The following is a 13,966-nucleotide window of genomic DNA, read 5'->3' on the forward strand; positions in this document are numbered from 1 at the left end:
TGATTCTATTGGCCTCAAGGAGAGGAACTGCCCAGGGAGGCTCACTGGGAATGCTTGGTGGGCTGGTTAGGATCACTTGGCTGCAAGAGGTGTTAGTGATGAAAGGCTTTTGTACCTTGAGCCTTATTGAAGTTGATGGCATCATTTTGTTTTCCATAACAGATAACTGTTATCTATATGCAACACTCCATTTTCTGGGGTCCCTCTCTCTCTTATTTATGCACACCAAGTTTGTCTTGTGTGTCTCTTTGGCATGTCAAATGATGGGCGTCTATAAATCTTCAAGAGTTCTACTGGAGTAGCATGGTTGAGTAGTGGTAGTAGCTGCCATTATGGATCCGCGATTGTGGTTGTGGAGATAGGACCAAGCTCACAATTTTCTCCTCTCATGGTACTACTTCGTCAACTCTCTACCATGTTTGATTTGGCACTTGCACGATGGGTTGCCACAATGAAGCATTAATTTCATTGACGGGTTGCCAAATACTTTCCTCTCTTTATGTAGTTTGCTCAATGTATGCGACTGGCAAGCAAGATTTGGCCCCTTTTTTGCAGAACGTGTATGAGCTTCAAGAACCACTTGTATTGGACTCATGCTTATTCATTTGTATTGTCCTCTTTCTATTTACTCTTTTCAGTGGTGCTTTTGTGCTCATACAATGGTCCCATTTTCTCAAGGCTTAGCTGGAGGCTCTTGAGTATTTTGTGTCACTTTTTTGAAGGCTCACCCCTCAAAAGTTTTGTAACATTGTAAACTTGTATGTGCAATGTATCAAATACTAGCTCTTTGTATGGGGCTCTTGGAATTGTGCCTAATGGCACTACCTCTCTAACATAGCTAATTGTGCATATGCTTGTGTTAGATAGTTTTGTGAGGCCTATAATATGAAGAATCGCCTTGCTTTGCTAGTAAAGGTAATCCCCAGTTATACTTACGAGTTAGCCATCTCCATCAGCTTGCAAGCGAGGTGGGAAAGATCATGACCACAGTTTCCTAAGGTTCGCTTTGAACTATCGATCTCCACAAATAGCTCTAGTGTGTGCAAGTGCTGCTGTAATTCATGACAATTAAGGACAATGTAATGCCTATTGTGGATAGACCAATGAGACATTCATCATAATAGGAGATTCAGAACAATTAGGAATAAGTAGATTAGAGAGATAGTGCACCCAATGCAATGAAAAGAAGTGCACTTGCTTGATTGATTAGAATTAGAGAGAGAATTTACAAGCTTTGGATAGTGACCATTTATAGGCTCATGGTAGGAGATATGAAATCAATGATTGCATGGATATGCACCACAAGTGGACATGGCAAGGGTCATGTGAGCTACCAGAAGTAGCATGTGGCTATCAAGTGTGTAGCATGTGTTTAGGGAAAATGAGTAGCATGTGTGTGAGGCTTATAGATTCCACATGAAAAGTGTGACTATCCATATAAACGGTGCGTGCTTGGCTTAAGGGTTTGTTCTCACCGTGAGTGTAAGCTACAGGCTTACCTCAACAAACACCCTCGTAAGCTGAAGCTAACACAGTAGAGCATTGGGTAAGTACATAGGGCTCATAAAGATCGAATCTGATGCAAGAAAAATAGTGTAGGTCTTACCTACAAACTATATGGTTTGGGGTAGTGTCTAAACACTTACAGATGCAGGTCATCACTTTCTTTAGGGAACTATGGGCCTCATCTCCTATGCATTAACTTCCTTCCTTTTTGGGAATCTGGAGGATTCCGATGGTGGTGCACATTCTTTGATCCATATTAGGTGCATATTTATCATCGAAGCACATTTTGGATATATAATTGATGATATTAGAGCTTCGGCCATGGGGTGGTCTTACCAATAGACATTGGGAGTGTCTATAATCCCTTATAATCTCAAGATTTAGGTATGACATACATAGCATAAATGGTGTCGCTTGTTTATAGGAGCTTTGATGACTCATGTTTTCATATTCATTACATTGATATCCAAAACTTGAATGCATGGATGCTTGAGTACTCATGCTTGATTGCCTTGAAAAGATTGCAATTCGATGTCTTGAGTGCTTGATGCCTTGTGTGCTCTTTGTGATAGACCAAATGTAGGAGCCAAAGAGATTATAGAGCCACGGGATAGCTCCAATGAAAGGTGTATGGGAGCTCAGGCTTGGCCAAGGATAGGTGAAAAACGAGGCCTCATTGCCTAGTAGCACCACTGAGCAAGGGCTATGAGGCCAAGTGGGAAGCGAGTTGCTGTGTGGAAAAAGGCTAAAGGTGCAAGGCCAAGAGTTGTCGAGTTATGTGGGAAAGCCGTTAAAAAATAAACTCCAAAATAAAGTAAAAAAAAATATTGTCAATTTTTCAAGGGATTTGACAGATGACGGCTAGTGATGAACACGAGGGCTTCCACAGAAGATGGCTAGCGGGGTGCAAAGCGAGTGAGGTGAGGCGGTGGCAACCAATAAAGCACAATCAATCAAGCAAATCTAATGAAGAAAAAACGCACACGTTCTAATGCTCGCTACCAATTAGCTCTAATCACTTTGTTCGTGAAGTGGCCTTATAGACATACCTAAATCCAAGGAGAGAGATAATTAGTCTTGAGCTTAATTAGCCTACTCCTAAAGAGTTACGAATCAATTTAGTGCTTAGAGAGAGAGATAGTACTACATCTAGCATAGGGATCTAACCGGTGTAATTAGGAAATGCTAACTACGCATTAGCTCTGATACCACATGTAATGCCTATGATGGATAGACCAACGAGCCTCGTGGCATTCACCATAATAGGAGATCCATAACAATTAGGAATAAGTAGATTAGAGAGCATACTCAATGCAATGAAAAGACATGAACGTGCTTGATTGATTAGAATTAGAGAGAGAGTTTACAAGCTTTGGATAGTGACCATTTATAGGCTCATGGTAGGAGATGTAAAATCGATGATTGGATGGATATGCACCACAAGTAGTATGTGGCTATCAAGTGTGTAGCATGTGTTTAGGGAATGAGTAGCATGTGTGTGAGGCTTATAGGTTCCACAAGAAAAGTGTGACTATGCACATAAATGATGCAGCTTGGCTTAAGAGTTTGTTTTCACCGTGAGTGTAAGCTACGGGCTTACCTCAACAAACAGTTCCATTAGAGCATGCAATTTAGTTTAGGAAGCAACACCATCTTGTACATGCCAAAATTTTCTATTGTAGTTCGTGTATAAAATGCAAGCTAAGCGTTCCCAAGGTCCCTAAGCACTTGTAGAGGCAAAGTAGTGGTCTTTGCCTCCATAATAATAGTTTCTCTTATCCTGAAATTGATAAGGTGTGTATTTTTTGGCTCTTTATTGCTATGAGTCATGAGAGGTTGTAGGGTTAGTTTTTTTTTCCGTTGGTGAAAGAGACATTGATCATTGCTTGCATCTAGTTGGCAATAGTGACCTCACCATTGAACATATGGCTCTTACTTAACTCTAGTATTTTCAATGGTTGCACAACGTTTTCTCAAGAATATTCTCTCTGGAAAGTGTTGAGTTTCTCGTTAAGCCAATGGCTGAAGCATGGGCGATGTGCCGATCACACAAGTATGCAAAGTGAGAGGCTTATCTATGCTGTAGGCATTTTAGATCCTTTCATTGCACTGCTCTTCAATAGAGCACTTTTGGAGTTCCTACCAACAGAGTGGGCTATGCACACCAATTTGCCTATCCACAAGTCTAAGGACACTTTGATTGCGGGAACTACATGATTATCATGATTGGCCACACATTTGAAATCTGCAAATCTTGTATCTGCTGAATTCTGACTCTATGTCGGTGACAACGATGCGACGACGAGCGCTGAAAATGCAGATGCGAGCTGAATCTGCAAACTTCGGTGGATTTGACCGTGCGGCGAGGATTTGCTGCGGGAAGGTGAGGTCTGTGAGATTTGGGACTTCTACTGCGGTGTCTATGTGCTGAAAACTGAAAACGCTGAGGCTATGGGCTCATCTGACGTCGTGGATATGCAAAAACTCTAGGGTGCTTGCTGATTCAAAAGCGCTAGGGGCTGATCTGGGGTCTGTTGCAAAAACGTTATGCTTTTGCTTGGTCCTGTTGTCGCCAGGCTGCTGCCAATGCAAAACGCTAGGCTGAAAAGGCTGGTTCTTCTTGTGGTTGAAAACGCTATGTTTCTTGCCGAGGTGATCTTGGTGAGAAGGTGCACTGTTGGATGTCAGGTCCCTGCTGCCTCTTCTGCTAGAAAGTGCTAGCATTAGGGTTTCTTATATACTGGCTTGCTAAATTGCCCTACCCAGTTTCCCACCAAAAGTCACTTAAAAATAATAAGTGAAAATTGGCTAAACTAGGGAAAATAGGTCTATGCATTGTAAAAATGCTCCTGATTGGTTCTGATGGAAATCTGATGATCATGCTGTGTGCAACCAAAGGATATGCATCTACTAAGTGCCTGGACATGCAAGGTCTGCGAACAGACTCATAAAAGTGCCAGAACACTTCCTAAGCTAGGCTAACTGAACTGAAGTGAACTGAACCCTTGTCATGAAGTAGCTTGTCCACGTACACATAGGGTTAGATGTGCACGTGACATCCCCTCCTTTTCAAAGTGAGGTACTGGTTCCAAACTGTATGGCGTCGAGGGAGATCGCCAATAGCATCTGGAATCCTGGAAAGGACTCTTCGCCAGCCCACTCTGATGCGTGGGTCATGCGATACTTGAACTTCATAAAGGTCTGCAACGCTTGCTTCTTTGGGCCGTGCCGAAAGCGACACAAAGTCATTTGTGGCTCCTTCAATGCTTCAACTTTGTCTATAGTCATGCGTCTACCTTCTTCAAGAATCTTCGAGGATGAAAATTCATGAAACCACTTCCAACACAAAAACAGGAATATACCCATTCCATGGAAAGTGACTGGAAAACTTCTAGTATTCTTTAAAGACTGTGCAGGAAATCTAGATGAACAAAGTGATGGAGTGTCAAACCATTCACCAAAAACACGCAAACAAAGGGGTCGAATCTTGACTTTTTGATCTAAATCAATCAACTGTGGCAAATCACAATGGAAATGCCGATGCTTGATGCTCAATCTTTCTTGTGCTCTTTCTAAGATTGTGTCATGCCAAGAAAGAGACATGGAATGTGAATTCCTTGAATGCAAACATTTCATCTTTTCATGAGTAATCCACATACATCCGTGCTCATTTATGAGTGAATCGTGCTCATCGTACAATATGTCATGCCTATGAAAAGGGATCACATATGGAGGGTGACTAAAATACAGGAAAGCATCACGAATGAAACACTCGAACAATGCGTGTTGACTGATCATTCGAACACAAAATACTTCCTGTGGGGGTTCTTTGGACCTCGACTCGAGAGCCAAGATCGGTTCTTCGTGATCGATCGAATCTACAATGAGGTTAGCTTCACTAGACAAAGTATCAACTAAACCATCATCCTTGTGAACAATCACATCATTATCTTGCAAATCATCATGCTTGTGACAATCACATCTATATCATGCAAATTTTCATGCTTGTGAATAATCACATCTGGATTATGCGAATCATCATGCTTATCATTATCATGCAAATCATGTGTGTCGTGCTTTGGAAAAGAAGAGACTGAGAAAGTCTCCTTTTCCCGATTCTCTTCAATCGGCTCCTGCACATTAGAAAATAGTGGGAGCAACTCTTGCATGTGTTGGCCTCTCTGCGCTTCACGCTCTAACCGTTTTTCTTCACGCTCGAGATCCAATTTGGCTTTTCTTTCTGCAGCCGCCAAGCGTGCTTGCTCGTGCTCACGCTCTAGGGCTGCCATTCTTTCTTCGGCCGCCAAGCGCGCTTGCTCGCGCACACGCTCTATGGCTGCCATTCTTTCTTTGTGCTCGTGATCCCGTTCTGCTTTTCTTTCTTCGTGTTCACGAGCCAATTCTGCGATTCTTGCTTCGCGTTCTAACTTCGTGTCCATCATCATCTTGTCGAAAGCCTCCATAGGAGGTAGTGCAATCCTTGGTGTAGATGGGGAAGGGGGAGGGTCGGAAAAACCTCCTGGTGGGGAAAATTCTTCTTCGCCACTGCCATGCTCATCACCTCCATGCGAAGTATCCATGCCGCTTCGGGTAATGACCATACACTAAAGTCTTGGGTTCTTAAGTTCACGAGGAACTTGTGTTCTTGTGGGTCTTGGGTTCTTGAGGTTCTTGAGGGTCTTGAGGTTCTTCTTTAGCTTGCAATTTGTGTTAGGGAAGGATCTTCTCTTACCCGAGCTCTACTCTTTTCCGCGGGCGCACCCCTTTGCAGCCTTGCGCTCACACCAAGGTTGCTTTTTCCCACCTCACGTCGATTGGCCGGCCGCTAAGTGCACGGTCCGCTCTCAACGAGTGAAAAGAGAAACGAGGGGAGGCTGGACAAGCCCTTCTTTCTTGGGATTCCTGTCACTCTTCAAAAACACGATTAGGAATCGACACGCCCAAGTGGACTTGGGTTACGTGCGACCGCAACAAGAAAAAAAATTTCTTGTGGTTCTTTCCTTGAGTGATACAAAACACTGCCAAAGCTCTGATATCAATGTAAGGTGCAGCGGAAGTGAATGTTGAACTTCGCTCAAGATGAGTGCTCCAAACTGTGCTCAAGGTTCCTTTTACTTATAGAAGGGAGAGCCTTCCGTTCCTTTAGTGAGAGAGTGCAAGTGATCACAAGCAAAGTGGTAAACACTGTGAATCAAGATGCTGAGACTGAGAGATAGAGAGAGAAGAATACGACACCAGAATGTTGTCAAACCCTCCTCCGAAGGTCCCACTCTCTATGGTGAGGGTGGTCTACTATTGATTGCACAAATCTCTACAATGCAATGGACTTGCCGATGATGTCGACGATGATGAGGATGACGACGAGACGGGCTGAAATCTGAAAACGCTAATGGCTGAAATCTGCAACTCTTGTATCAGGTGAATTCTGACTCTATGTCGGTGACGATAGCGATGACGACGATGCGACGACGCGCCGCTGAAAACGCATTTGCTGAAATCTGCGTTTTCCGGGTTGAATCTGCAAACTTCGGTGGATCTGATCGTACGGCGAGAATTTGCTACGGGAAGGTGAGATTTGCGAGGTTTGGGCCTTCTACTGCGGTGTCTATGTGGTGAAAACTGAAAACGCTGAGGCTATGGACTGATCGGATGTTGTGGATCTGCAAAAACGCTAGGGTGCTTGCTGATTCAAAAACGCTAGGGGTTGATATGGAGTTTGCTGCAAAAACGTTATGCTTCTGCTTGGTCCTGTTGTCGCCAGGCTGCTGCCAATGCAAAACGCTAGGCTGATTTGCAAGGCTGAAAACGCTATGTTTCGTGCCGAGGGGGTCTTGGTGAGAAGGTGCACTGTTGGATGTCAGGTCCCTGCTACCTCTTCTGCCGGAAAGTGCTAGCACTAGGGTTTCTTATATATTGTTTTGCTAAATTGCCCTACCCAATTTCCCAACAAAAGTCACTTAAAAATAATAAGTGAAAATTGGCTAAAATAGGTCTATGCACTGTAAAAAGCTCTTGATGGGTTCTGATGGAAATCTGATGATCATGCTGTGTGCAACCAGAGGATATGCATCTACTCTAAGTGCCTGGACATGCACGGTCTGCGAACAGACTCACAAAAGTGCCAGAACACTTCCTAAGCTAGGCTAACTGAACTGAATTGAACCCTTGTCATGAAGTAGCTTGTCGACGTACACATAGGGTTAGATGTGCACGTGACAAATGTGTTCACTGTGAAGATGACTCGAGTCCTTCATCTTCTTCTCATTCTCCTGCTAGTTCCAATGAGGAATACGGGGTTGAAGAATGGAAAAAGTCAACAGAGGAGATTCCACAAGAATTACAAGAGATCACGTCATTCAAAAACAGAAACTACTGACGATGCTGATTATGTCTTTGGAACTACCTTTGACAAAAAGAGGAATCGTTTGACGCGAGAACCTAAGTATGATAACCTGGAGCATAGAAATGGCAGAAGAAATCCAAAGATGGTGGCCAAAGCATAAAGTTGGCACTCTTTTAGGCCACAAGGATACCCATAGAACGTTGTCTTTGTTTAGCAGTTTGACACCACTTTCGCTAAAGGCAATTTTACTCAAGCCTTCAAGGTTCGAAAGGTGGCCTCTCACTTGAAAGGAAATGCACAGACTTGGTGTTCTACATTGCTACTTCACGATTAAGCACATGGAGATTGGGTTAAGTTTAAGAAGTTGTTTTATCTATTTGGTTAAATCCCCATGTTAAAGCCATTGTTTGGTGGCTTGGAATCATTTGCGGATGAACGAAGAAGATACTCTTATCAACCTTCAACCAAAATATTGGGATACGTTTTTACCAGTGGCTTCTTTTTGGAAAGTGGCCTTAATGGAGGAGATGAAACGCTAGTGTTGCGGTCTACCCAAAGAAATCCAATGATACTATTTGAAGTAGAAATTTTGAGTATCCAATGCCTTATAGAGCAATGCTCAGGATTGTTTTTGAATGAGGTCAGGATCATAATTTTGAGTTGCATCTAAGCATTACTTAAGATGATAGGTATTGATGTTTGTGTAAACTATGCGGACGAGGTTTTGTTAACATTGCAAAGCTGCACGCCCCAAAACTTTTTTTTTTTTTTCCGAGAAATAGATCCTTCTATTAGTTAATGAAAACTGCCCATAGGGCTACATCCACCTCTACGAGAGAAGGCTACAACAAGCATGATGGGGAGACTCTCCCAATGAAAAAACAGCATATATACAATGAGGCTAAATCAAGAGATGGGAGGAGGGAAGAGCCACACAGGTGGACAGTAGTGCCATCTGAGCACCCCCTTGACTATGGTGTAGAAAGGCCCAAGGCGCCAGAGTCGAAGAAAAGCCTCGCGGCGCTCCCGCATGCGGTCGGAGCTGCCGTGTAGTCCCTCAAGCTCTCCTCTGAGAGTATGGATCAGCTCTAGCCAAAAGTCACGAACAGTCTCTGCTGGTGGCACAGGACGAGCCTCAAAGATGCGGAAACAGCGGGCCCGCCAGATGAATCAGAGAGCTAGGCCGCTGATGAGCTCCCAACACTCCTCTCTCTCACTGCACCACTCCTGTGGAGTAAGCTCTGTAGCAGGCTGGAGTGTAGGTCGCCCCCCTTGTATCACTATCATCCTGCTGGTGGAAGATAGCTCAAAGTGAAGTGCTGGGCCCGTGAGGGTGGACCAAGCCGCTGCCCCCCAAGTGTACTTGCGAGCCGTGGAGAGGGCAGGCATCAGCCGAATAACACGTAGCCACACCTGCTGCGAGGGACAATCCCACAGACAGTGACGCTGACTCTCCACCAACTGGTCACAGGTTGCACATGCGGCCGAGAGACCACTATGCACAAGCCAGCTCCCTACTGCTGTGGCTCTGTGTGCAACCAGCCACTGGAACAAAGTGACGCGCCTCGGCTGTCTGGAGTCCCGCAGCCTCTGCCAAAAAGCTGCCAAGAACTTGACTGTGAGGCCCTCCTCCTGCCAACGACGTGCTGCAGCGGGGCGGGCCTCTCTCTGTGTTGCAAGTATATGACGTCCAAGCCAAACAGTGTACTGAAAGAAGGGGACTCCTGGGCGGTCTGCAGAAGAGAAGGGGTCCCTGCAAAGCCACTCACCAGGATCCCACTGTACTCGTGCCAGTGGACAACACTACCAAGCCCATAGCCTCCAGTGTCCAGTCTCAAGAGCTGCTGGGTCAGGGTCTATGACGCAAGTCCTCCCACAGATGTCCGCAACTCGGATCCTCTGGAAACAGCACTCTGCTACCTGCGGGGCCTCTACTGCAACTCGCTGTAATCGTCCCCCACCCTGAAGCTCGAAGAACAGGGCTGGGACAGTCTCTGAGCAAGCCCTGACTGAAATGAGAACCTCCAGTTGTGTGAAGGCTCCCATCCACCGGGGTGCTACTGGCTCGAGAGGCGTGAGCCACTCAGCTGGAACTGACTCTGAGATGTCCTGACACATGCTCTGCACCCCTCTCATGCCCTGTAGCTGGACAACTTGCACCTCCTCTGACAAACCTGTGAACTCTAGCCAGTCACCTAGAGAACGCGCTGGACCTGCCGCCATGGGACCCCAAGAAACATGAGGCCGACTCCCAACCAAGTGGCCTCTCTGAGTGCTAACCATGGGGTTCCAGATGAGGGGCTGCCGTAGGCGCTCCTCCGTGCACGTCGGCTGTCTCTGCTCTAGGCCACGCCGTAAGAGCTCCCAACATCGAAGCAAACTCACAGCGAATCTGTCCTCCAGTCTCCTGCTCAAACCAACTCGGCGCAACTCTGTAAAGATCCATCTGGTCGAAGGTTGCCAAGGGCCTCCTGACTGAGGCACCCTGGCACGAAGCTTCTGCAACAAGAATTCTTTCCAGGGCTCCTCGCCTGGAAGAAGTCCTCTGACGACAAACTTCCCAAGAAGGGCTCTGCTTTGCTGTACAGGATCAATGATCCCAAGCCCTCCCTGAGAACAAGGAAGTGTGATGACCGACCAAGCCACCTTGGCTCCGGCAATCTGAGTATCGTGACCAGACCAAAGGAAGTTCCTGATCAGCCTCTCTACCTGGCTGATACTAGAACTCGAGAAGATCCAGCAAGAAGTGATGTACCACATAGTTGCCAACAACACCTGGTTGGCAACTACTACTCTACCAGCCAGCGAAAGTCGTGCTGAGCTCCAATGTAATAGCTTTCTCCGGATGGAGAGGAGCAATCTGCTGCTCGGGGGACAAGTCCAAACCAACCTGACAACCCAAGTACCGAACTGCAGTCGCTGGCGGAATCCACCTGAAACCCTCTCCTGGCATCCAATCTGGCACAGGAGCACTGCCAACCGAGAAAGCCACTGTCTTTCTCCAGTTGATCAATGCGCCCGATGCACAACAAAAGGTCTCCAAAGCTTGCTCACATCTGTGTAGGTTGGCCTCCTGGCCCTCTAAGTACAAGGCTGAGTCGTCGGTAAACTCAGCATCCAGAAGCTCATCTCCCCGTATAGGGAGTGCTAAGCCTCTCAGACTAACCTGCTGTGACACCAAAAATCTGCTTATCGCCTCCGCATAGAGCAGAAAGAGAAAAGGGGCAAGAGGACAACCCTGTCTGACCGATCGTGTGAGCATGAAGCACTCACCTCTACCTCCTGCCAAAAGCACCTGACTGTGAGCTGTCTGTACAAAGCTGACACCCCTCTGATCCAAGCATCTGAGAAGCCCATCCTGCGTAGCGTGCCCCCTAGAAAGTCCCAGTCAACTCTGTCGTATGCCTTCTCAAAATCGAGAAGAAGAATCACAAGGTACTCCCCACGGAGCCGTGCAAGGGTAGAAGCCTCCCAAAAAGTGAAGATGTTGTCAAGGATACTGCGTTCCTTGACAAAACCCGTCTGAGTCCCATGTATAAGGCTCTCCAAAAGTGGCTGAATCCTCAAACTCAGATCCTTGGCAAGAATTTTGTAGGCTGAGTTGAGGATGGTGATGGGGCGCCACTGTCGAATCTCATCCAAGGAGCCACCCTCCTTTGGAATAAGGTAAATCAGGCCCTCACTCATGCTATCCGACATCACTCCTGTGTGCAGAATGTACTGAAAGGCACTACAAAGATCTGGGCCAAGCAGGTCCCAGTACTCCAAGAAGAAGCTGGGAGTCAGCCCATCCTCACCGGGACAGCTACCACGAGGGAGGGCCCTAAGAGCCGTGTGCAGCTCCTCAAGCTGAAGAGGCATCTCTAGCCTCTGGTGCATCTCCTTAGTAACCAGACAAGGCATCTGTGCCCAAACCTGCTCCCTGCATGCATCCTATCGCTCTGACTGGGGCTCAACCGACAGTAACTCACGGTAAAAGTCAGTAGCAACTGTACGCATATCCTCGGGCTCACAAGCAATTGACCCATCGGGTCTCGTCAACTGATTGACCTTGGCATGTGAGTGCCGAGGTCCCACTGTCTCAAAAAAGGCACCTGTAACTCTGTCACCCACCTGAGTCCACTGAGATGCCTGTCGGTGAAAGGCAAACTCATGACGCCTCTCCTCTGTGCAAGCAAGCTCCTGTCGAGCCTGATGTAACTGCTCCTCCAACCATGGACTGTCTGGATGCTGCTCCTGCATCCTTTGTAGTGAAGCAATGCCTCGTCTGAGACGCTGCTCCTCCTCTCTCGCTGCAGCCCGTCGAGCTAGAGACTCTTGGAGAAAAAAGTGGCTAAGCTGAGCTAGGCCTAACGCCACTTTGTCTGCAGGTAGAGCCTGGCTGTCCATGCCCTCTGTCCAGAGAGCCTCTACCCTCTCTCTGAGTGCTGAGTCCAACAAGACCCGCTCTGGGATGCGAAGCATCGTGCTCCCACTCCTCTGCCTGTCTGCCACTGTGAGGGTCACTGGTGCATGGTCCGAGAAGGAAGTTCCTGCCAGGATGCCCACGGATCCCCCCAGGTCACTGAAGTGGTCACTAGTGTAGAGGCGATCTATCCGCGATAGATTCACTCCTCCCACTCTACGGTTCGATCTAGAGAAGGCAAGACTCTCTGGAGGCCTCACAAAGCCAGAATGCTGCCACGTATCCGAGACCCTCAAAGTCATACACAACCTCTCCCAAGCTGCTAACTCGACTCCATGCAGAGTAGCATGGCTACCTCCGATCCTGTCAGAAGGGTCCTCCAACATGTTGAAGTCCCCTCCTACACACCAATGGTCAACCTGTGGTAAGGACTCAACAATCTGTGACCAAAACTCTGCACGAGCACTCACCACATTGGGCGCATAGATGTTCAGGAAGCCCACAAGGCCACCCTGAACCTGCATAGTGATCCACTGAGCCCTGCCTGGCACAATAATCCCTCTGTCCACAATGGCCTGCTGCAATGAGTCCGCAATAGTCATACATACCCCTCCCTGGATGCCTCCAGGTCCAAAAGCAGCTGACCAAAAGGTATCATAACGTCCACACAAAATCTGACCACATCGCCAATGTGGCTCTCAGACAAATGGTGCTCCTGAAGCATAAGGAGATCAATCTCTCCTCCCACAAGGCAACGCTGAAGCTCTTGACGCAATCGGCCCCGCTGTCACTGAAATTGGGGCCCACCTAGTCCCTGCACGTTCCACGAGACGATCCTCATGGGGAACGAGAGAGAACAGATGCTACCGCAGCAGCAAGACGGGCTATCTTCAAGGCTGGCTTGGATGGGGAGTAATCCGCATCCGAGCGTCCTCTAGATAGGCGAGACTGCAGTGAGTGCCTGGCCCAAGCCCAAGCAGAGCGAGCCGTGCGTAAAGCAACCTCCTCTGTCCAGGAGTCCTCATGAATGTATACATAGCAAGGTAAACACTGCGTATCAGCAAAAAAGTACACCACAATGTGCCTACATCCTGCTGAATCTGGGGGTGTCACCGCAAACTTGGCAGTGGTCACAAAGTCTGCAGCAAATCTGTAACTCCAAGTTCTCCCATGTGGTGAGAGAACTCCAGAACCTGTGTATGCAACCATCCCACCACTGAGTGGAGGGACCACTCTGTCTCGGTCCTACCACAGAGGGGAAAAGAGAAACCAACTGCTGAGTCCAAGGCCTCTGTCCCCCTAGCGGCGAGGAACAAAGCATGGACCCTGAAGCAGGCTGCCTCGTGGTCTACTGTGGAATCGCCGAGAAAGCGAGTGAACCCGTAATCAAAGAAATTGTAACAAACTGCTGACGTGTCAGAGCCTAAAGAATGGAAACCCTAATTTCTGCCAAAAATCCTAATTGCTGAAACCCTAATTCTGGAAACCCTAACCCTAAAACGTGCAAACCCTAATTTCTTCCAGAAACCCTAACTGCTGAACCCTAATTCTGAAAACCCTAACCCTAAAACCTGCAAACACTAATTCTGGAAACCCTAACCCTAAAACCTGCAAACCCTAATTCTAGAAACCCTAAGAAGAACAAGCAACAAAAGAAGTCCTACCAACTTATGGGGTCCCCGTCCGATGGGGCCCCAAGTGACATAAAGGCA

At 47.2% G+C, this 13,966-nt stretch overlaps 1 protein-coding gene across 2 annotated transcripts in view; it reads left to right on the forward strand.

The window, feature by feature from the left end:
• Positions 1-13,966, forward strand: part of LOC147436704 (uncharacterized) — a 124,129-nt gene that overhangs the window by 79,150 nt on the left and 31,013 nt on the right. The gene's annotated exons all lie outside the window — the stretch shown is intronic.

This window comes from Adiantum capillus-veneris, chromosome 17 (genome assembly GCF_014529385.1).
Source record: "Adiantum capillus-veneris isolate H3 chromosome 17, ASM1452938v2, whole genome shotgun sequence".
NCBI lineage: Eukaryota > Viridiplantae > Streptophyta > Polypodiopsida > Polypodiales > Pteridaceae > Adiantum > Adiantum capillus-veneris.